Source organism: Sinohyriopsis cumingii, chromosome 4, assembly GCF_028554795.1.
Source record: "Sinohyriopsis cumingii isolate HCF-2022 chromosome 4, ASM2855479v2, whole genome shotgun sequence".
NCBI lineage: Eukaryota > Metazoa > Mollusca > Bivalvia > Unionida > Unionidae > Sinohyriopsis > Sinohyriopsis cumingii.
In genome coordinates this window covers 66,883,782-66,907,812 of record NC_142964.1, presented here as the reverse complement: position 1 = coordinate 66,907,812, position 24,031 = coordinate 66,883,782, and the positions used below count along the sequence as shown (strand labels likewise).

Below are 24,031 nucleotides of genomic sequence, written 5' to 3'. Positions count from 1 at the left end.
AAGGGGAATATGCGGTCATATGCAAAAGCCTCTGTCAAAGTCTAAATGTAAAACAGTCTGAATTATACAAAGCAAGGCTGTTTTTAACTCTCTATTTGCATGCAAAACATTGTCGTCAAGACATTTAGTTTCTTCCAGATCAATTCCCGAGTACTACATAACGACTGTTGATGAAGCTGAAGCATAATATAACCCATTGATGACTGATGATGAAACTGACGCATAAGATAACTCATTGATGACTGATGATGAAATTGAAGCACAACATACCCCATTGATGACTGATGATGAAACTGAAGCATAATATACCCTATTGATGGCTGATGATGAAACTGAAATATAATATAATACATTGATGACTGATGATGAAACTGAAGCATAAGATAACTCATTGATGACTGATGATGAAATTGAAGCACAACATACCCCATTGATGACTGATGATGAAACTGAAGCATAATATAACCCATTGATGACTGATGATGAAACTGAAGCATAAGATAACTCATTGATGACTGATGATGAAACTGAAATATAATACATTGATGACTGATGATGCAACTGAATCATATCATACCCCATTGATGACTGCTGATGAAACTGAACTATAACATAATACATTGTTGACTGATGATGAAACTGAAGTATAATATAAAAACAACTTCAAAAAACAATAGCCCTGTGTCCATTAATATCCTAATGAACATGTTACATGAACTCATGCTTCTATGCCACCTGTTTAAAAACGTTAAAAAACTTGTTACATGAACTCATGCTTCTATGCCACCTGTTTAAAAACGTTAAAAAAACTTGTTTCTTTGACAATCGTTACTGATTACTTATATGCACACCTAATGGCGTGAATTCGTGCCGAGTTTGATAATTTCTGTCTCATTGTGACAAAACGAACTGAACTTGTAATGAAATGACGACTTGAAAAAAATGATGACGCGTTGTAGCTCTTGGCTACCTTTAAAACCCCGAGAATACTTTGCCAGATTCATTTGCCCTTACCATGATGGTTGGTTCCTTCTATGAGCAGAGCAATATAGTAGTCATGTCTCTTCCTCAAGGCAAGATGCAAGTTTGCATTAAATTAACTTTTAACGAGCGGCATCGAATGAACCTATCGTAGAATAACCTTACCGAAGATTAAAGGGATCAAGGATTAAAGTCACATAGATAGAAGGTACGCTTTATCCGCAAGGTCAGTTCTCATTCGACAGATTCTGGTTGCATTACAAACATCTCTCTGTTGATGGACAAAGGGGTACGAGGTCATGATTCTTTCGTCGTCTAGTTAAACTATGCATATAATTTGCCCAGTGTCTAAAGTATGTTGAAGCAGGAGGCTATTTACTAGTTAAACTATGTATATCATTTGCCCAGTGTCTAAAGTATGCTGAAGCAGGAGGCTATTTACTAGTTAAACTATGCATATCATTTGCCCAGTGTCTAAAGTATGCTGAAGCAGGAGGCTATTTACTAGTTAAACTATGTATATCATTTGCCCAGTGTCTAAAGTATGCTGAAGCAGGAGGCTATTTACTAGTTAAACTATGCATATCATTTGCCCAGTGTCTAAAGTATGCTGAAGCAGGAGGCTATGTACTTACTAATCTTCATTTTCTTGAAGTGTAAACTGGCCATGCGACGCATTGAAGGTTATAAATCTAAATAAAACAATTACGGTCTCTGTTTATGATTTTCTGTGCACTTTTATAATTTGTTTTTCAAAAACTAGTTGTTGACTTTCAACACTGAATTCCTTTATATGTATATTTTTCAATTTAAATTGATTCACACGTTTGTCTTCATGTTAATGAAAAATGTATATATTGGTACCATTTGGTGTCTTTTCATCAACTATGTGTTAACTGCGAGATTATCTATTGCTTTCTTAGTTTATATATATATATATATATATATATATATATATATATATATATATATATATATATATATATATATATATATATATATATATATATATATATATATACAGTAAAGATTATGCCGCATCTGTTACGTGCTTATCAATGTTTTTGACAATAACTAAGACCCCCTAGAACTAACGTATATACTCGCTTATAAGTCAAGTCAAACTGCAAACAACAAATATATTGATCTGTCGTATCATAATGAGCTTGCAGATCAGGGTCTATATTGTTTGTTTTACTGATTACTAATATCAAACTGCACAGGCCTAGGTATGCACTGTAACACTGATCAGAAATACAACGTAGGAAAGACACAACTTTCATGGGTTACATTTATCACAAAATAAAACTTTTACGAACTCAGCGCTATACGTCTTGAATAACGGTAGTATCAATACAACTTCAGATTTCGCCGACATAAAAACAATATCAGCGTAAGGTGTCGAATTTTGAATTGTATCGAACGTTAAAGTTGAATGCATTGAGCATTAAAATTTTACCACATTTAAGCCAGAAAAGTCTTTGTGCAGGGTCACTTCGACCTTTCTTCTTTTCTCCCCCCCCCCCCGTGTCATTGTTAAAACTTGAAAGGCTAACATTTACGATTCAGTGAGATTCGACCAGGGCATTGCAACGCTGTCCTGATAAAGCAAACATCTGAGCTACCAACCATAACCGCTTGATAGGAACCCATGTCAAATTATCATTTTCAAATGGGAATTGATATGCACCGTATTTCACAGATTCGAGTCTGTCTAAAATCTGACGAAAGAAATGATTACTTGGGATAATTTAGGAACCATTGCTTACGAGTAGGTAGAATAAATTAAGGCGTCCACTTTGAAATAATGTTAAAGTGACGACCTTGGTCAAAAATTTTTAGTCTTAAAATTCCTGAGAGAGAGAGAGAGAGAGAGTAGTTTGACCCCGAGGAAGCCTAAAAAGAATAGTGCTTTCCTCGTTAAACAAGAAAAAGGGAACATTTGGCTGTTTTGTAAGAAAAGACAGTGTTTAGTGCTAGGACGCACAATTTCTGAATGAGAACAGCATTAATATATGCAATTTGAATTTTCCACGTAATTTTCTAATTTGATTGTTTTATGCAAATGGTTTGATATACTAGGATCCATATTATGTACCGTTTATTCAATATCAAGAAAATCTGTTGATGCTAGAGTTGTTATTCAGTTTATCTCTTTAATGTTACAGTTACTGGTTTATTGATAGAACTGACGATTGTATGCTATCCAAGTTTTCATATGTGTAGGATTTCATAGGGTTATATGAAATAATTTCCGTTTTCTGTTATGACGATACTGATTATCGTGAGTTAACGATAAACGCATATTTATAACTGATTATGTAATGTTTAAATAATCTTGAAAGTTAGGGATTGCTGTGAGCTAGAATTTGATAAATTCTATGCAATAGTAATCGAGCATTTGGTAGCGTAGATAAAGAGATAAAGTAATGTTTAGACATACCGCTCACGTGTTAATTTATGGTCGGTCGCTGTGAAGCGAGAGTGATGATCTATCGGATTAAGTCAGAATTTATGCAGTATGGATAGCTGTTATGCCTGTTAGTAACGTAGGTGAGGGATTTTATGTACGTGTAGAAAGTGGAACATATAGAGATTTAGGGGTAATTTTGTCCTTTAAGGAACAAATTTCTGGGGAGAGACGGGACAGTCCGAAGACGAAAGTCCAAAGAAAAGAACTGACGAGTTCAGGATAAAGAACTAGGAAGTCCAGGAAGGGTGAAAAATAGGAAGGATCGAGGAAATAGGAAGACGTTGATACACGGTCAATGGAGGAAGGTGAGGCAATCAGTCGTGGACATTGCGCTCTTTCCACCATTCGTTATTATGATGAAATAAATCCAAATTAGATACTGCTATTAAATTCGGTTGACATAACTTAGATTGAATTGGAATTGCCGCTATTAATTTGTTTTGATTAAAAATTTGCTATTTTTCTTGTCTAAAGGGGCTCGTATTGCATTATTTCTTCCCAGTAGTCTTGCCTAGTTCTATGTTGAAATTTTTCCACTCCCACCGGGCTATAATATCGAGCGAGGTCATCCTCTATATAACGCCAGCAAATCCATTTAACCATTCCTCTTACTAAGAGGGTGACGTCCCAATCAGCAAAATAGCATATTAGAAAGTTTACATTGCAAATCCAATGATAAAGACACATTCTTGTGGTTTTTTTTAAAGGACAAGTACCGCTGTTTCTGATTGTTGAGTTAGTACCTTACTGGCAGATTAAATTGAACCACTAGTATATATATATATATATATATATATATATATATATATATATATATATATATATATATATATATATATATATATATATATATATATATATATATATATATATATATATATATATATATATTTATAAATACACGCAGTTGGTGAAACTGCTTTCCACAGACGTTATCAGCCGAATGCTCATCAATCTACGGTTGTTTCGCACCTTATCTCAGAACACTGTTCAGATGGCGGGCGGCAGTAATGATAAAGTACTGACCGTCTGCGATGGCTGCCATATTTTCTCTTCACGTCTGAGACAGTGCCGACTGGACGCTCTCTCTCTCTGCGGCCCTACCCATTGCTTTCATAGCTGTCTTGCCTGCCTTCCTTTTACTCCCAGTGCACTGAGCATCCTCCAGACTGACTGGACTGGAAGCCCTCTACAACCAGCTTCCACTGAATACCCATGATGTCTTTCCTTTGCCCCTGGAAGACTATACTATCTCTTGATATTCGTCCTCTTTCTCTCATGCGCCTCTTCTGTCCTCTTTTCCTAGACGTTCCACCAGGATCATGTTCTTAGCAGCTGGTGACCAGATTCAATGTCACGGCAGAGGGATGTCTGAACGACGTCAGGAAATACTAGCTTCCTGCCCAAATATAAATACCGATTAACTGTTTCCAATGAGGTGTTACCATGTACAAAGGAGACACTGTAAGATTGGTGTGAACCAAGATTTCGCTGACTCCATTCTTCGTGGTACATGTTTAATTTTCATTCAGACAGTTTTAAAGATATTCTCCACTGTCTACAATAATAACAGTATTGCCCGAATAGTGGATAACATGTACCGTTTGAATTCAGCGGTTCTTAACCTTTTTGGGCGGCGACACATATTGTGTCTACTGAGTTAGCTTTGCCACCCATCAAATGAGAAAAACCGATATCGGCAGGAAATTTCAATGTTGATCTTGGTGACCCACCCAAAACAGCATAACGACCCAGTTTTGGAGCGCGACCCTTGGATTAAGAAATACTGTTTTAGATACAACGTAACGTATGTGTTGTTGTTGTAGGGTTTATATCGCACAAGATAGGCTATGCATGGCGGCCAGTATTACAGGTGAAGGAAGAACCCTGAAAAACTCCGGGAAGAACCACCGACCCACGAGAAGCTACTGGCAAGCTTTATCACTTATCCACGTTAGCCGAGCATGAGACTCGAACCCCACGCAGACAGAGGTGAGATGGCAGTGATCCGGAACGCTTTAGACTACTCGGCCACTCGAGGCCCCCGTAAAGTATGTGTCCTGATATTCTAACTTCAGAGCATTGCAAACCTTTACAAACGAAAACTTTTCTAAATCGTTAAAATATAGCAAAATTGATATGGGTGAACGATTATCGTCTTACCTCATTCCACATTGACAAAAGCAAAATATAGAAATATCTTTGTTGATATATAAATTCCCGGATTAATTTGTTTTACGTGTTTAATTAATATTCATTAATTTATCATTAACATTTATTCAACTAGTATCTTCCCCTTCCTCCCCATCAACCCAAACCCTGCCCTTCATACTTTTTCTGTTAACTGCCTTTTTTAAATCGACAAATCCACAAAGTAGTTTTTTTTCCTTACGTTGAAATTTCTTCCAAGTTCATGTAAATAAAAAATTGTATGTAGAATGAAATATCTTTCTCTAAAACCAAAATTAATTTCCTTTAAAATACCAGACGTCATAAAAAAGGCCACTTAATCTAGCATTTAAAATAGGGGTGAATGCTTTTCAAAAGTAACTCAAAAGTGTAAACAAATTATGTTGTTCGATGATTTCTATCATGAATCTATGCATAATAGATCTGTTTAATATCTCATATACATCAAATAGTTTTGCGTTAAATTCATCATTGTCATTTGAATTGATAACCTGAGTAAAGTCTTTGAAGCATTCATACAATATACCATATACCCAAACTATTTTTATTTTCTCTAATACTATTAATTACATTCCAGAGTTTTCTTTGGTCTTTGCTTTCGTTTTCTTTCTTTTTTTTAAATACTAATTTTAACCTGATTTTGACTCTTTTATTTACGCATGATTGGGAATCGGTCCGGGACACTCACCCACCCTCGTGTAAAAAAAAAAAACGCGCGCGCACAAACAAACGTACAGTCATTTGCCACTTTAACTTGTACCCTTTTTAAATTTTGGAACCAACACACACACACACACACACACACACACACACACACACACACGTCCTGCATTATATTTTATACAGTCGACTTGCCCGCTTCAGGTTTAATTATAATGTACAAGCGTCGAATAACTGTTACATTACTTGCCAAACCATTTCAAATTGCATGTTCTTAATTTTGCTTGATATTCATCTGGAGTCAGTTTCCATAGCCGATGCTTTTAATGCATCAGAAATTATATCACAATTTCTATCAAACATAACCCTGGCAGCGAGAATCAACACGTCGCAAATTGTTTATTAAATCTTGAATAAGCCCAATATTTGCTCCGTCGATATTATTTATGATGGCAATTAAAGTTGTTTATACTCAATGAATAATGCAAAGGACCACCCGTATTTGCAATGTTAGTATCCCAGTCACCTAGAAAGCACTGTGACAGTATACACCATGACAGTATACACCTTGATAGTAGAATACAAATATTTAAATTAACCACTGCAACAGAGCAGACGTTTAAAACAGCAAGAGATGGCATAGGAAATATGGCGGGAACGAGAACAGGATAGAAAAGGGATAGGATTTCTTGAGGGACTAAGGGAAATAAGGTAGCGAAAGAAATATATAGATGTATTTTTTAATTCAGTGTGTGTATGTGTGTATTTGTGATTTCTATTTTTTAATGTAGCTTTACAATTGTTTAGTCATATCGCTATGATATCTATATCGTGTCAGTTTATAGTGATGTCTAGCACTGTAGCATTATGTCCCACCCAGTCACATTATCCTAACTCCAGGCCGACCAGTCCAAACACCAACCTGTTAATGCTGAGTGCCTAGCGAGGGAGCTGCTAATGCTATTTGTATAGGTCTTTAGTATGATTCGGCCGGGGTTCGAACCCGCGAACTCCCGCATACGAGGCGGACGCTCTAACCACTAGACCAGCGGAGCGGTCCGTTTCAATTAGAATATCAAAAGGCTTTCACTTTAGAAATATGTTCAATACATCTAAATATATACAATTGTATTAATGTCTACTATACTAGGGTTTAAATTTTGGGTATAAACATCATACGCCGGCACAACAGGGTCTAAGCAGTTTGTTAGGAGAATTAAAAAAAACATAGACGCTGATCTGCCGTTACATTTTGCGATGACAGGTCAGGGTGTATGTTGTTCGCGTTTGGATGTAAAGGCTTCATGACATTGAGAGACCTATCAGCTCCAGTAAAAGCAGAGAGCGCTATCTTTACGAATCTTGTGTAGCGATATCGACATGAAAGGAATTCATGACAGGCCTTTGCACCAAAGAGCCACGAGAAACTTCCTAAATTGCATTTCAGAGATTAGGGGAAACAAATAAAACAAATATAAACTTCGTATTTAAGACACTCAGGCCAGTGTAAATCTTAAAAACATGGAAATAATTCAATCTTGCCATGGTTTCGATTGCAGTACGATCTTGACTAGCCTTTCGAACATCCTGAAGACCAAAGCTGTAATTCTGGCCGCTCGCGCGCTCATTTTTAAAACTTCATGAATGGTCCTTATAATGCCTGAAACGGACAATATGGCTGCTCTAATCTGAGCTTATTTAGTCCTACGATATTTTCACGAGAAAGTAGGAGAGAGGGAACGGATTCGAGGTGGCCCAATAGGCGTGTTGCACCGATACGCCCTTCTCCAAGAAAAAGGAAATCAGCGCGAACAGTGGCGTCACTAGGGTTAGTGTGTGTGTGTGATTTGGATTTTTAACGTAGCTTTAATAATTTTTCAGTCATATCGCTACGATGTCTGCAATGTGGCAGTTTATAGTGATGTCTAGCACTGGGGCATCATGCCGCAGACATGTAGCATGATGTCCCACCCAGTCACATTATCCTGACACCGGGCCGACCAGTCCTAACACTAACCTCTTAATGCTGAGCGCCAAGTGAGGCAGCTGTTAGTACCGTTTTTGTAAGTCTTTGGTATGACTCGGCCGGGGATCGAACCCACGACCTCCCACATCCGAGGCGGACGCTCTAACCACTAGGACTAGGGTTAGTGTTTGTTACCCAATGCGGTAACTCGTGGTGTCATCCCCATGGACGTCCTTCCCTAAACGACATACAGAATCCTTAGTAATGTCATTCTGGTGTCACCCTCTCTGATTGTGTCACCCGGTCGGTCCGCACCCCCCAGTGACGCCACTGAGCGCGAAACAACAGGAGCGTTTTCTAGAGACATCTTTTTTTACAGTTAGTTAAAATGATGCCCCAGAAGCGCTAAAAATGTAGGAACTTCCACGATTTCGCTCCCAACGCGGGGTTTCGTCCATAGGTCCTCTTGTCTACATGTCAAATTTCGTTTGTGATTTTGTTCCTTATAGAAATGTAATATTAACTGACATCTGACGAAATGTAAATTAAATAAAGTACATTATTGTGTGATTTTATTTATTTACTTTTCTGACTGCTCATATTTATCCCATTTTCCGCCATCATAACCAATACAAGCTTATCTAAGACCCCGGCTGAACAATCTGACGTAATGAGAGCTGCTTATATCCAATATGAGCGTTTAACCCCGTCTAATAAGTGTCAACAAGAACGTTATCATTCACCTCGTTTGTCAGCAGTTGCTCCGTACCATAACCTAACAACGGAAATCAGGACACTAATCGATTTATCAAAACGTGGTTCCTGCTTCCGCTACTCGAGAGATACGTAGCGAATTAAGATTTTTTAAATAGATTTTTTGGGTCTCAAGATGGCTGCCTTATTTGCATATAGACAACCAGTTAACCTATTAATGTGTGGTCATGTAGAGATTTGCACAAAGTTTTCTTACATGATTGAGTTGAGTTTTCAATTGGTAATAATATATCGGTAATTAATATATATATATATATATATATATATATATATATATATATATATATATATATATATATATATATATATATATATATATATATATATATATATATATATATATATATATATATATATATATATATATATATATACATACATACATATACATACATACAATTCAATTCATCAAGTCTTGTTGCTTTTTGCATACATTTTGTAAGAGGTTTTTGTGTTTGTATCCTTTCTTTACTAATTTAAAAAGACCAAAAAAAACAACATTGATAAAATATGTATCACTTAGAGGAAATGGGTGAAAAAAAATCATTCTACATCAGGTACTCGGTTTCAAAGCAGATACGGACTTGTAACATTAGAAATTTGGAATTTCGCAACTTTTGATACCAACGTAATTCCCTTTACAACTCAAATCAATAGAAATTTACATAGGAAGTGTATAGGAAGGCGGATATTTAGATCTGCACACTACATGCATATATATATATATATATATATATATATATATATATATATATATATATATATATATATATATATATATATATATATATATATATATATATATATATATGTGTGTGTGTGTGTGTGTGTGTGTGTGTGTGTGAAGGTTGCTGAAAAATGCAGTTGAGCAGTGTCATAGAAATGGAATTCTTTCATAATCTTCTTTTCTGGTCAAAACTCTAAATTCTACGCGAACAGAGATGTGAAGGATTACATTCAGTGACTACAACGTAAAGCAGAAGTTCTAATTTAAATTAAAGAGAGAGGTAATCAATAGTTACGGCAACTGTGTACTCTCTCTGTAATTCAGTGTACATGTATATACTGTACATCAGTAGTACGGCAACTATGTACTCTCTAATTCAGTGTGCATACTGTACATCATTAGTATAGGAACTGTGTACTCTCTCTCTGTAATTCAGTGTGTATATTGTACATCAATAGTACGGCAACTATGTACTCTCTCTCTGTAATTCAGTGTGTATACTGTACATCAATAGTACGGCAACTGTGTACTCTCTAATTAAGTTTGTATACTGTACAACACTAGTACGGCAACTATGTTCTCTCTGTAATTCAGTGTGTATACTGTACAGCAATATAGTACGGCAACTATGTACTCTCTCTGTAATTCAGTGTGTATACTGTACATCAATAGGACGGCAACTGTGTACTCTCTAATTCAGTTTGTATACTGTACAGCAGTAGTACGGCAACTATGTTCTCTCTGTAATTCAGTGTGTATACTGTACAGCAATATAGTACGGCAACTATGTACTCTCTCTGTAATTCAGTGTGTACACTATACAGCAATAGTTAACGGCAATAATATACTCATTATAATTCAGTAAGCGTGCAATGTACAGCCTCACACAAAACCGGCACCTAAATGAAATTTGCGAAGATCATGAAAAATGAATATCAAAGATAAAAAGAAATCTATTGTCGTAAAAAGAATTGTCGTAAACAGAACTATTTTGTAATTTTTTCAGCCGATGGGCAAATACAAATAAGAGAAAATAAATGAGGAGAAAAAAAAAACATTTCCTTCTTTCGCAAGCATAATATAGCCATTTTCCCTGACTCCTCAGCTAATTGATATTTTTTATGTTCAACAATTTCAGAAATGTATAATCACCCAGACCTTTCCTGCTGTAATGTTTAATACGTTATTCTCTCGATTCCATAAACTTTCCGCATTCTGAAAATGAAAAACGGCGTTCTTCCTCAGTTGTATTAGAACAACCATTTTTCACACAAAAAAATCTTGGAATATCGTGGTACGATGAGTTTCTTAGAAGAAGGGTTTCGACGTATCAAAATTGATGCACATACTAAACAAAAGTGTAGCAATCCATATGGATGAAAATGTAGATACTACTTTATTCAAAACGTATCAATAGAACTTGAACTACTTCATTAAAAACGTATCAATATTACTTGAACTACTTCATTAAAAACGTATCAATAGGACTTGAACTACTTCATTTAAAATGTATAAATAGGACTTGAAGTACTTCATTAAAAATGTATCAATGGGACTTGAACTACTTCATTTAAAACGTATCAATAGAACTTGAACTACTTCATTTAAAACGTATCAAAAGGACTTGAACTACTTCATTTATAACGTATCAAAAGGACTTGAACTACTTCATTTAAAACGTATCAAAAGGACTTGGACTTGAACAACTTCATTTAAAACGTATCAATAGGACTTGAACTACTTCATTTAAAATGTATCAATAGGACTTGAACTACTTCATTTAAAACGTATCAATAGGACTTGAAAGAGCGTCAGAACTTCATGGGTCGAAAGTCAAACTGATATTTTCTATGAGGCGTCGTAGCGGACAAAAGCTGGTCCAAAGAGAAAGTTGCAGTTGAACTTTCGATGTCGTATGTCGAGAAATCCAATATCACATGTTGAATCAAATTGCATGTCCTTAAAGTTCTATTTTCTAGATTGAGATTTTAGATTTTATATGTTGAATTATACAGTGGTGGTTTAAAGTTCTATTTCCTTTGTTGAAGTTTTACAGGGTATATTTTGAGTTACACAGCAGTAGTTGAAATTTCAAAATCATATGTCGAGAATCCCTAATTCACACGCTGAATGTAACTGTGATGAAAGTTCCATTTCATATGGTGAGTATTTAGATTTCATCTTTTGAATTTCACAGCAAGGAGAAGCAGTCTCCTTGTTTAAAATTAACGCGGTCCGTTAACAAGAGCGACCTCTAGCGAAGACAATCATAGTAATTCTCGACCTGAGAATGGTAACTTTCAAACTGTAAGTGCAAGAATTGTAATGGCGCATCTTATTGAATACACAAACGATATATCTTATTACTCGATCTTATTTTGACTTGTTAAAGTGGACATTGTGTAATATTACTTTTAACACCAACACATCATTTCACCATATAAAAATAACAATTCTTACATGCACAATAAAATGTCCAATCAACGCTGTGTAATTCAACAGATACAATCTAAAAACTCAACACACGAAATGGGACTTTTAGCACCATCAATGTGATTCAACATGTTAAATTGAAACTCTCGACATATGACATTAAAATTTAAACATCCGCCGTGTAATTCAGAAAATACAATAAAAAAAAACTCGACAATTGGACATCGAATTTTTCAACCAGCGCTGTGTAATTCAACAGATGAGATCTAAATACTCAACAAATGAAATGGACTTTTCAACATAAACTCTTTGAATCAATACGTAAATTAGTAATTCTCGCCCTATTACATTGAAATTTCAACCACCGCCGTGTAATTCAAACGACACAATCTAAAACCTCGACATAGAAAATATAACTTTCAACCACTACTGTTTAATTCAATAGATGCAATCTAAAATCTTGACCTAGAAAATGGAACATCAGGGACAATCAGTTTTGACACAAGATGTGAAATTGGAATTCAGGGCATATGACATTAAAATTTTAACAGCAACGTTCTGATTGGACTAGCTTTTGTCGCTACGGCGCCTCATAATTTTCTCAGTCCCGTTTAAGACTGGCTGCTGAGGTAAATGTGGATTCTGAGCTCTAGTGACATTTGTATGCAAGTATGAAGCAATCTGTAAACGTTCACTTGGAATGTCAATTGAATTACATGTTCATGTCTTTTTGAGCATCCCCAACCCCATCCCCCCCAAAAAAAAAAAACAGCCTATTGTACAGGGCGAGGTTGAAACAGCATTCCTTCATTTCAGTCCTTCATTTTTGTTCTGACTCTTCATCCTCGTTAAGTGCCTTTTCCTCTTAACGCATAATCGCGCCCTGGCTATGTGACGACATAATCTTATATTCACTAGTGATTCAAGTGGAAATGAAAGCAAAACTGACTTGGTGTAATTCAAAAACTTAAATCCAGCGATTATTGACAAGGAAACTGCAACTTGGAAAGTCCCATTTAAACGGAAAACCGATAAGGTCAGTTTCTTCTTCCGGACAATTATCACAACAGCTTGTTTTTTTTTTTATGTGTTATCTTTATCCACAATCTCGACCCAGATTGACTTCTCATATAATTTTTAATTTCTTTTCTTAAGAGATGCGTGTATCAAAAAGATTTTCAGCTTTCTTATCGTTTTATGGAGGAGGTTGCCCAATGCCTCTTGGTTTATAACATCACTTGAAAGCGTTCCTGCTTATGAAATGAAATATCGCCAAATACGTCTTAAAAGTCCTGAATAAAAATCGACGCTTTATGTATAATTTACGGTTTTATAATGCGCTTCTAATGTTTGATTTTCCTTTGCGTAAATCATATCGAGAAAAACAAATATTGTGTGTGGGGTGTGTGTGTGTGGGTGTGTGTGTGTGTGTAACAAGGCCGAATCAGGTGAGGTGCTTGTGCCCGAGTTCAAAAATTTCCAAAGGGCCCTAATTTTCCTCGAATGGGCACCAAAGCAAAAGTCTAGGTGTCTATTGTCTCGAAGTGTACGTAACAGCCAATCAACCTGCGTAAGAATAAAACAAAAGTCAAATTTCAAGCGACCAGTGACTGTATGTCTCGTGTGTGGAGGTTGGGGGGTTGGGGTAAGCCCAGGGAGGATTTTTGGAGACTCTGCATCCCACCCCCAATCCGGCCTTGTGTTATTTCTGTGTGTGTGTATGTGTGTATATATATATATATATATATATATATATATATATATATATATATATATATATATATATATATATATATATATATATATAGAGAGAGAGAGAGAGAGAGAGAGAGAGAGAGAGAGAGAGAGACATAGACAGACAGACAGACAGAGAGTGTTTACACATGTGGTGTCTGGTTGACGTGCTTCCTTTACACGCCTTCCAGATATGAGTGTACCCGGGAATCTGATACATGCGTGTATTCTTTTTCATGTACACAATAGCAGTTACTCTTGGGATTCATAAAGAATTCCATTTTGTCTTGAAGGTACAGTTTTTGTATGACTATGAATTTTTTCTTTCTTTTTTCTCGATTGAAGTGCAATAAATATACCCCATTTTTCAGATTCATTGATGCGGATCACCATAACATCCTTAGGTCAGATGTGTGGTTTACAACCATTCTAGAATGTGATTTCTTCATATCCAAGTTGGTGATCAAATTAAATAGACGCTACAAATTACAGGCAAATAAAAATATCGTTTTAGAAGTCGATATGTCCATTAACGTAGATATTCGAGATAGTTTATATGAACATATCTAGAAAAAACTGCCGCGCGAATACAAAAGCTAGGAGATCTGTTGGTACAGATTAAATACACAGAGAGCTTTATCAATAGTGACAATGGACTGGTTTCACATAAATCAGCCAGCTTTAGCGTGAAGAATGTTTTGACTTTATTGCCAATATACCGTTAATTTCCCTCGAGTAAATGTCGGCAAGATGGTATTCAAAGGCAGCTTGTTTTCGATTAGGATTGTTTATAACGGTTTACACTTTCACGTACAGAATCCAACACTGTCTCTATGTAAGTCTGACTGATTTGTTCACTTGGTACCTTTTGCTTTCCTGAATACTGAAATCAAATTATTGACAACTTCGGCAAGTGAAGTGTTACATCAGTCCAGTCCTTTTCTAAGAATTAGTTTCAATATGTCTTCTTTAACTATGTGTATGACTGTAATTCCACACTTGTCTCGTTCAATCTGATGTGTGTGTGTGTGTGTGTGTGTGTTGGATTTTTAACGTAGTTTTAACAGTTTGAGTCATATCACTACGATGGCTGTAGTGTGACAGTTTATAGTGTGATGTCTACCACTGGGGCATCATGCCGCAGCCATGTAGCATCATGTCTCACCCATTCACATTATCCTGACACCAGGCCGACCAGTCCTAACTCTAACATCTTAATGCTGAGCGTCTAGCAAGGCAGCTGTTTGTACCATTTTTATAAGTCCTTGGCATGACTCTGCCTGTTTTTGAACCCGCGACCTCCCACATCCGAGGCGGACGCTCTAACCAGTAGGCTACCAGAGCGGTCTTGCCATACAAGGGTCTTATCAAACCTTCTGTTGATCTCTGTTGCCGATGGCAACGGTAAAACTTTGAAGAACAGAAACTGTAAAGGCATGTCACAAGCTAAAAATGCCTTTCTGGACATATATTTTTTACAACCATTTAAACTTAGATTATATTGAAACCTTGAAAGAATATAATTTAACACAACTTTATAAGCATACGTCAATGAAGTAGGTTTATCTCAATCAGGAAATGAAAGTGTATATGCATACATGAAACGTGACATCATGTCATAACCGCAATTTGATTGATTGATGACTTGGATTTACGTCGCGTGCGCCCAAAAGGGAATGTGCGACGGGATTATTCCCGCAAAGCGGGATGCTAAATGTTCCTGGGGGAAGGAATTGGTGCCACATCCCCCAGGCGTTTATGAGGTCAAGGAGCACTGCTGATTTAGCTGTCAGGTTGTAGGATTATATGTCCCTAACGACCTGAATAAAGGACTTTCACGAGTGGGAATGGGCCCAATACACACTCATGCTAACAAAGAGTTGATTTCAGTCCGTTATTGACTGTACTAGGTGTCGACCCAAGCAGTATGTAACGCCCGTTGCGATTGGTCGCAACGATGACGTCACATCTGGACACCTAGCTTTAGGCGGGTGGAAATTGTTTCACATCTCCGCCGTTTTACGATGTCCGAGAGACAGGGCAAGGAACTCGGCAAGCCAGCCATGGATGTCATGCACTCGCAAGAACGCCAGCCAGTACTTAGTCAAATTTAGTCTACTTGTACTAATGGACACACACACAAAATGCCAATAATGTGTTAGCCACCTGTGCAATTGGGTCAAATCAAAACAAATTGTAAAATGTTCCTACATCCTAGCAATCGGAAACATTCTAGTACATAGTGCACGTTGTAGATGCCCTACACATTATTAATAACTAATATGTCTGAGCGACATATAAAACGTTTGGTCACTGTTATGTCATAAATGATTTGAATTTTGAAGCGGTGCATTGAAGGATCAAGTGAGTGTTCATAATAATTTTATCAAAACGGGATACCAAGCCAAAATGGTTCCCTGGATAAGAGGCAGTATTGGTAGCCCTTATAATGGCTTTTTAAGCAAAAGTTCCCCGTTTTTCTTCTGCTTCTTTACATTTCTCCGCAGTTCTTTTTCCTCTCAGGTTATTTCGGGTTATGGTAGCTGTGTAGCGTAGAAATGTAGCTAGCTGCTGGACTGGGTAGTTCTTGTAGGCCTCTTGATAGAATTGTGTGAGGATTCTGACACCATAGTGCCACTCGCTATTCATTTATTTTTGCTTTTATTTATGTCAGGTGTTTCATGCGCGCGTTGCACGCTTATTTGTGTCAGACTGAGGCAAGAGAGAAAGTGACCAGGTAGGCAGGCGACCATCTGCAGGCAGGAGTCCGCTCATTCCAGGGTACTGGTCTAAATGGATGTACCTGCGCGCATTTTGAGTTTTATTCTTGTGTCCGAAATTGTTCTAAAGATGAGCTAGGTTGGATTGGATGAAAAACTCTGTGCTGATTCAGTGTTAGTATGGTCTGTATCACAGAAGTAGGCCGCAGTATTACCTTGGCTGTCTTTCATGTTAGGGCGAGGTAGAAAGCAGAGAAGATTTATAAATTAAAAAAATTAAAAATTATTTTTGTTGATTTTTAAAGATATACTTGGGATTAAAGTAGACGGGAACCTTTGCTGAGTGTTTAGGTCCCTAGGGACGTATCAAAAGCCCCCGTCTGTCTGTAGATCGCAATGACGTACGACATCAATTTATATCATTAGCCTAAATTTCAAGTTATTTTGATTTGGCTGTGCTCAGTGATATGCTGTTAACATTCACGTGACGTTGATATGGAATTCGTTACATGCAAGCAAATTACATCGAAGAAAACAACAGACTCGGATGAATTGCTATTTTGAACTTCTCCCAAAGTCGTGGGTGGTTACACGTCATAATAGCTCATGCCATTACCATGGCTAGATTACATATAATCTCTAACAGCAACGTAAGCAATACTTTCAGGTTAATGAAACCGATCAATTTCTTAAATTTATTCATTTTATTGTTACAGGAATAATTTTCAGAATTAAAAGTACGTGTGTTTTATTAGTTGTCAAAACGGCATCGAGAGTTTTTTTCAACACTTGTCATTTTATCCCCTCCCCCAAGTTTTCTCGCATCTTGCAAAATGTTTGTTCACTAAACACTTAACCAGTTTGGTACGTATCACTACGATTACCTTTAAGTCTCTTGAACAACTTGCACTGAAATGAGATGTTCCGAATGCATAGCCACCTGAGAGTTGAGCGAAGTAAGTATCAGCTCCTCAGAAAATAAATAATAAACAAAAACAACCAATGCAAAGCATATAACTGAATAAAATCACTGTAACCGTCATCTGCTCTGGAGATGTAATTATGTACTGGCTAGAACATATTTGCCTGACAATATATGTTAATACACTTTGTTCGACATGACAATGAACAAGGTGAGTCGATGACTCTTAACTAGTAAGGTTTAGCTCGGTATTCTGTCGCAGTGTGAGGGGACTAATAAAGAAAAGTAAAATGATACTTAAAATCAAATGTTTGATGATGAATCCACTGCTTTGACGAAAATAAAAAGGAAGAAATCGGAATAGATGCTTCACGGTAAGGTTACCTGCGGACGCTCTAATCACTAGGCCACTCTGAGTGTAATGAAAAGGAGTTATTATAAAATGACGAATTCAGGTGTGTTCGGATAATGAAATAAATATACATAGGACTCTCTGGTCACAGGAGGATTAAGAGTCTGGAGACATTGTCGGGGGCTTTGTTTGAATTATTAATTTAACGACAAACTACTTTGTGTCTGTTTGTTGTTGTTTTGGGTTTAATGCCATTTTTCATCGCGTGATAAACACATGGCGGCCAAGATGGAGAAAGACCCGGTAAGAACCATCGACCCACTGGGAGAAATTTTTCTCACATAACCATAAGCTTTCTCACATTTCTCACCTGGCCGAGTCAGAGACATGAACCCACGCAGACAGAGGTGAGATGGCAGTGATCGAAAACGCAGAGCGCTTTAGACATCTCGGTTGCTCGGGGCTCTGGTGTATATACATGTACCAAAAATATATGGTGATAAAGTACATAAATTATGTCAGGTCGTTTTTGTATTATTATTATTATTATTATTATTATTGATGTTGTTGTTTGGAAGCAAATAGCACAAGAGTAGTCAAGAGTAGTCTTTCATTGGAGTTGACGTTCACTAATTAAATGATGGCAAAATGGCCGGGGGGGGGGGGGAGGTGGATCTAGTAAGTAATCATATAACCCGAGTTTACAGGCTTTGTTTTATTACAAGTAAATCATATTTGGCAGGACTGAACTATTATACTATTCTTCTACAAGAAGGATTACTTCAGAAATGAAACACCAATTATGATCACCCTGTTTGAGATAAAGAGATTCAAGTCTAAAAAGTGAATAGCTCCAGGAAATAGATAATTGTTCTCCCGGAACCGGTTATCAGCCTTGTATTCAAATACCAATAGTATGTGTTTAAAGGAAAGAAGATGAAAGTCAGTAGTACTACTTTAAGTCCTTAATCACGAACCGTTTAAGAGATTAGCTACAATGGAGGCGTGATGAGTCTCGTTCAATGCGACTTCTCGCGCCTTTCGTGAGATCTTTGCTGTAAGATGCGTCTAGTAAACAAAACAGGCATTTTTTCCCTTATAACGGTGCAGAAAAACTTTCTCAAACGCTGGGAAAACGATTTCATTATAGAATTATATGTTCATTGTTGAATATTCATGCCCAACCATGGTATGTTTTAGTCTTTATATCAGATAGCTCCCGAATGACTTCTTCAGCAGCCATATTTGTGATATGCTGGCAGATTTACTGAGTTTATATGGTGTTTGGAAGTTGAAATAAATTCATTTAATATCATGATACTGTAACAAAATATACATAAACAGAACGCAAATCAAGCTTTTTGTTAGTATCTATATTTGTAATCTATAAGTTGAGAAACTGGTAGGTTGTCCATCGTTCAGGTAATACCAAAACGTACAAAAATGGTACTAACAGTTGCCTCGCTCGGCGCTCAGCATTGATGTTTAGTGTTCGGACTGAACGGCATGGTGTCAGGATAATGTGAATTGGTGGCATATGATGCTACATGTCGGCGGCATGATGCTCCAGTGCTATATACAACAATATAAACTGCCACGCTGCAGATATCGTAGCGACATGACTGAAAAATTGTTAAAGCAACATTTATAAAATCTGAATAACACACACACACACACACACACATTACAAACATACGTAATGGCTTGATATCTTGATATCAGATTTTCCTTTCAATATATTGAAGTCAGATGTTTTCCTTTTCATCGATTGACATCAGATGCTTTCCTTTAATCGACTGATATGGATTAGGCAACAAATAATTGAATGGTCTGTCTTTCTACTCCCTGAGAAATCAGAGCCGCATTCTAAACCAAGATTTTAACGAGACACTTAATCAACGTGTGGGTAGGTGTTAGGGCCCTTCTCTAACCAAATAGCATGCGATAGGTTAATCTACAATCTAATTTCGAATTATGAGATAAAACAACTCCTTGATTGCAAGGAACGGATTCCAGGTTAGGCTTATAAGTGCATTAATTACATGGTTCGCTGCCACTTCGACTTTTGCCCCGATCTATGTGCGTAGACCAGCGTCGGAGATAGTGAAGCAGCGCCCATTGTGCTGTAAATAAATGCTGTAGGGAAGGATAACACTATGCGAATCTCTTATGTCCGTATCTTACTCCCTTTGCCATGCACAACAGTCTCGGTCATTCACCAAGATTCAACCTGCTATCGTTAGTGATACGGAACGCGGGGCTTAATGCTTGCTCAACCCATTTGACTGGTTGTCTTTATTAAATAACTATAAAGACCCATGTCACCATGAGAGTTTCAGGCGTACTGCTGCTAAAGCCACCCAGCTTGAATATTAACAATAAGCATATTCGGAGTTACAATTATAGATTCTTTCTTTAGAAATATTGTTAGCATAATCAATATTCCAATTAAGTTAATTGAAATAGTTAATTTTCTTTGTCAACAAAGAATGCATCTTATTGATACAGGCACTGCGGTGCTTGATTAAACAAGTTGTTTTGTTAACTTACAATGCAAATATTTAGTGGAACTGCGGGGGTTTCTGCTTCATTTTGGACAATTAACCATATAAAATCTCCTTCATTTTATTTATATTAGCAATATCACCCTTTATTTTACCGGCTTCTCTGCTTATAACGTCATAGTCAAAGCAAAAGCATGATATTGCGTCAGATTACATATGTAGTAGCCAGTACCACAAACTCTGGATGCATTTATTTGTAACACAACTTTGTTTTCTTCATTTTGTAGTATTTGTATGGACTTCTGCACCGCTCACATCGATCTGAAATAAAAGCAGTCTTTACGACCGAGAAGCGGCATTTTGAACGGTCAATAAATTACGCAATCGCTTATTACCTCTTCCGCTGTCTAATATTTTATTCAAATAATATTCAGGTTAGACGAATAAGGACAGAAGACGTATTTGATGCAACCTCTTTTTACCTCATCCGATGTCTAATATATTATTAATAAGATATTCGGGTTAGACGAATACGGACAGAATATGTAACTGACGAAACTGGCTTTGCCATATAATTCATAAAACAGGAGACTCCAAGAAATTAAGCACAAGCGGTGTTACTCGAACTGTAAAGACCGCTTCCGTTGCCTAAGTGGTTAGAGCGTCCGCCTCGACTGCGGGAGGTCGCGGGTTTGAACCCTGGCCGAGTCATAACACAGACATAAAAATGGTACTAACAGCTAACTCGCTAGGCGCTCGGCATTACAAGGTTAGTGTTAGGACTGGTCGTCCTGATAGCAGGATAATGTGACTGGGTGGGACATCATGCTACATGTCTGCTGCATGATGCCCCAGCGCTATACGTCACCATAAATCTCCACACTGCAGACACCGTAGCGATATAACTCAGACTGTTAAAGATAGGTTAAAAATCAACACACACACACAAACACACACACACACACACACACACACACACACACACACACACACACTGTAACGAGAAATGTGTCACTAGAAATGCAATCAAGTACCTGTCGATTTGGCAGATGAACATTTATAATTTAAAAAATAAGATCTGTGCTACAGTAAGTAAATATGTAAATAGTGCAGATTACTGCCCTATACAACATGCAAGTAAATAGTGCAGATTACGGCTCTATACAACATGCAAACAAATAGTGCAGATTACTGCCCTAAACAATATGCAAGTAAACAGTACAGATTACGACCCTATACAACATGCAAGTAAATACTGCATATTACTTCCCTATGCAACATGCAAATAGTGCAGATTACTGACTTAAAAAAAAATACATACAAGTAAATAATGCAAATTATTGCTCTATAAAATATGTCTTTACAATTTTAATCATATTAGAGCCGTAAAATGGACATAGTCTGTGTTTTAATGTACGAGGTTATTCGTATTACGAAGGATGTTTTTCCATGTATATATCTTCATTATAACCAAATCTTGCGTAAAAACTCAATGTGCTGAAGTTACATGATTTGCCAAGCGGCGTTAGAAATAGATGATCGTTACTGAGTATATCTAGTGTTCATCCACGAATCAGAAAGACCCTTTGCTCATGGAAAGCAATATTCTACCTTCCGAGTCTTCCATCAAATCGAAAGCACTCTCTATTACTTATGACATTTAAAGACATTACTCCCTCCATAACAAACACAGAATAAAAGTTAACACACGTTATGGTTTCAAAATTCTTGGAATTTTTCCAGATTGTCAGATATACCAATTGTCAGTAATTTCTGCACTTAACCATTCTTAACATAAGAAGGTCAATCATTATTTAAGGACGGCATTTTTTGCTTGAAAAACCGGAGACGGATTAGCCAGCTGTATTTGTCATGTGTGAAGCGTTATATATGACAAGAAAATATTCGACACTTAGCTTCATTATAAAATAATGTACACCTATTATATCGTTTGTATTTACCGTGTTTCGCTTGAAGACTTTTTTTCTTCTTCTCAAATCAAATCTATTACATTTTAGATAACTATAATAGGCAAATACTTTTGAATATATCCAGATTTACATAGTTTAGACAATTTTAGACCAACAAGAGTTCTTTTCAAATGAAGGCGATTAATGAAGGTAAAGTTACAGCACTACCACTCCAAATAGCAGGGGTGAAAGGATATTGATTTTGTAAAATCTGATTTGGATTAAAGAGGCACGGAATCTCGCCATTTGCAACGTTAATTATCGCATGTCTCTGTTGATTGTTTTAAAAAATTATCTCAGTTTCTTCGTTGAAAAACGAATAGGACATCTGCTTGAGAGACGTTTGCCTTGGTATGTATTGTTCCGTTATTTATAAACTGGCTTCGGCTGTTACAGATTTTGCACCGATAACACGGGTACAACATGGACTTATGTCACGTGTTTCTGGTAATATATAAATTCACCGTGAGGTGGAGAAATTTATCAAAATTAATACCGGATGAGAATTCTTTCTTCCTTTTCGTGCTTTAAATATTATGTTTTGGTTCTGTTCTATTCTTACACAACTGAGACTGGTGGTTTATTATCTCTTCTTCCCACTCGTCACTCCTTCAGCATCATTGCACTTGTCGTAAACCTCGCCGCTTATTTATCGTTCCAGTGTTGTTTTCCGGTGGTGAGTCACAGTGGCCAAGTGGTTGAGGCAGTGCAGTCGTGGCGAGGAGAAATCAGGTAAGTCCCCTCCCCCATAAGGTCAGCCCTGCTGTTACACAATAAGACCTTCAAAGTGTTGTTGTGCCGTAAAACAAACAAAACGAAACACATTTAATATTTTTTATGCTCTTGCTCCAATTTGTTCCATACATTCTTGCTCTTTTTTAGTTCTTATATTTGCCTTCTTTCTATCGTTGATATAGTTATTTTAGCATGTGGGTCCCATTCTAGCCATCCTCCTCCCCTTACTGTTGTTGCTGATATTATCCTTCTCCTCCTTCGTTTTATTCCGATGATTCCATAATGTATCTCTAAATGAATAAAACGTGTTGGCCATAAATTGTCGTTGTTTAATTAACACTCGCTGAAACTGAAAACCATGTCTAAGTTCGAGGAAATTAATCTGAGCAAACGTCTTTCCCTTGATTTCGACAAAAGTAAGATTAATTATGACACTATGCGATAATTGTCATGAACACAACGGTAAATTATTATATTGTATGAATATATGGAAGGGAATCTCGGTCTTAAATATTACTTCTTCTGACGAACGGTAATAAGAATTCATGTGTGTGTGATTTAGATTTTTAACATAGATTTAAACAATGTTTCAGTCATATCGCTGCGATGTCGGCAGTGTGGCAGTTTATAGTGATGTCTAACACTGGGGCATCATGCCGCAGACAAGTGGCATCATCTTCCACCCAGTCACAATATCCTGATACCATTTCGACCAATAGTAATAACACCAACCTCTTAGGGCTGAGCGCCTAGCGAGGCAGCTGCTAGTAATATTGTGTTAATTAGTCTTTGGTATGACTCGGCCGGGGTTCGAACCTGTGATCTATGGCATCAGAGGCGGACGCTCTAGACACTTATGCACCCGGAGCTATTCAGGTTTTCGAAGAGAT

The 24,031-nt window shown here is 36.9% G+C and overlaps 1 long non-coding RNA gene across 3 annotated transcripts in view; it reads left to right on the top strand.

Moving 5' to 3' along the window:
• The window catches only part of LOC149801376 (uncharacterized), a 115,651-nt gene that overhangs the window by 9,189 nt on the left and 82,431 nt on the right, over positions 1 to 24,031 (top strand). For all 3 annotated transcript variants that reach the window (XR_016420632.1, XR_016420631.1, XR_016420630.1), the window contains exon 2: positions 3,603 to 3,759. This is a non-coding gene — a long non-coding RNA (uncharacterized LOC149801376). The remainder of the gene's footprint in view (positions 1 to 3,602; positions 3,760 to 24,031) is intronic.